The sequence below is a fragment of the Grammomys surdaster genome, unplaced genomic scaffold (assembly GCF_004785775.1).
Source record: "Grammomys surdaster isolate TR1022 unplaced genomic scaffold, NIH_TR_1.0 479, whole genome shotgun sequence".
Taxonomy (NCBI): Eukaryota; Metazoa; Chordata; class Mammalia; order Rodentia; family Muridae; genus Grammomys; species Grammomys surdaster.
Window position 1 is genome coordinate 93,861 of NW_021604898.1, and position 2,280 is coordinate 96,140.

The following is a 2,280-nucleotide window of genomic DNA, read 5'->3' on the forward strand; positions in this document are numbered from 1 at the left end:
AGAGATAGAGATAGAGATAGAGATAGAGATAGAGATAGAGAGAGAGAGAGCGAGAGAGAGAGAGAGAGAGAGAGAGAGATGGTACAAAAATTAGTTTCCAACCTCTCCATGGTTGTCAACTCTATTTCCTTCCATTTGGGGACCATTAGTTGGGTTGTCTTTGCTTATTTCTCTTGGTCCTTGGCCCTTAAACAGGCTTACCAATTTTGTGAAACAACAGATAGTTAATTTGGCACCATGAGAAGAAATGGGATGAAAATATTATAAAGGCTAAATGCCACAATAATCACAGAAAACCCAATATTTTGGCTTTACAGCACAAATACACACATTAACTCACAGTAGCTGTGGTTGCCTACATATGACCTGTACAAGGACAGGCTAGTCAATAGTCTAACAAGACTGGACAGTTCATCAGACCTAGCTATAACTGTGGTGCTATTGATAGTTAATGTCTATGGGAAGGTAGAGTCAGTTTTATTTAACGGTATGGCTACTAGTTGCTGAACTAAGCTCCAGTAGTGACCTCACACACCTATGAGTATACAGGCAGCAGAAATTGGACTCAGTTGCTTACAAAAATGGAGGACAAATAATGCCAAGGAGTTGTAAATGTGAGAATACATCTAGAGGACAGTTAATAGGATGAACATAATCAAACTGTACTCAATGCATACATCAAGTTTCCAAAGTATTAATAAAAATATTATCATTTAAAAATACTCCAATAACCATCATTCTTTTTTAAGTCTTACAGACAAAGATATGCATGTGTACAGTACAAGCCACATACAGGGAAGTTTAAAGCAAAATAACTAAATATGTGGCTACACATTAATTATTCACATGATTTACTTTTTGTATGGACTGAAGCAAGCTCTTGTTTAAAAGGATGAATGACGATTGCACAGTAACATCAATCAGTCTTTTTAAAATGTGGCTTGAAGAAAGGAAGACAAAGACTATGGATTGAATTTCCTTTATGCCTATTAGTTCAGTTTTTCTTCAAAGATTAAAAAAAAAACCCTCCAAGGATATCTGGGCATTAGAAAGGGTGCTCATCAGTTTATTCTACATCAGTTTAATTTCCTTAGAATTGGCCCTTTGTGCCTTGTGCATCCTTCCTTGTGACACTGTGGGCTCACAGAGATGGTTTCTTTCTAATTATTCCTAATTGCTTCATTGCATTTGCTCCTGTGATTTGGACATGTTGGCGCTGACACATAATTGTTGGAAAATTTTCCCAGTGCCTTATGTAGGTGGTGTTGTGAATCTATATTTGAGTTGAAAATTGCACCCGAATTAGAATAGGGGACTGTGAATAATAAAGTTATGAATCAGAGTCCAGAGTCTCATGTCAACATAGGACTCAGTCTTTCAGCTCAGCACTTGCTCCTGTGGCATCACACAGCATCCCAGTGAGCATTACTTTCATGTCAAGAGATAGATAATTATAAACTTAAGACTTACACGGGCACAGAATAGTGATCATGTTGCTCTGAGTGGAATTGAAAGCTGAAAAAGTTTTCAACAGTAATTGGAGGTTGTTTACTGTTATGTGCAGAATAGATCGTATCCACCCCTTCTTATGAAAGTCTAACTAATTGTACAATGTCCTAAAGGTTATCTTTGATACTTTCCCTCCTTAAAGTGCAATTCTCTTTATTTCTTCTTTTCTTCATTCTTTTATTCCTTCCTTCCTTCATGAATTTCATTCTACCATTAATGGAAATTTATTAAATTTCCATGCCTCACCAAAAAGCAATTTACAATGTAGAGATGATTAGAAAAAGTAAACCTCAGTTTCCTTCAATGGAGTGACACTGGGTTTATCAATCACACTTGAAGTCAAGCTCATACTCAGGTGTAGTTGGCTAACTCTTTTTCAGGCTCTATGGTTTTTAGTGATTTTTTTCCCTCTTGCTTTTGTCTTGTTCTGTGAGTTTCTTACAAGAGGGTAAGAATGTAAAAATCAGCATATATGGAGTAATGAGAGAAGCTTAGAGAGTGGTTGCAGGTTATGAAGACCATAATGAATATATGCTATATTAGAATATCAAAGGATAAACATTTAAATTAGAAAGAAATGATGCAATATGGATATTCATATCAATTTCCAAATGTGTCAAATATTCCAAAGCATTCTATTAAAAAAGCATTTTCATACTTAACCAAAAACTTGTGCACAATTAAATTGAAAATAAGTGTGTGACAAATGGAAAATATACAGCAAGTGCATATTATTTTTTCCCTTGCCTGAATATTATTTTAATTATGCCT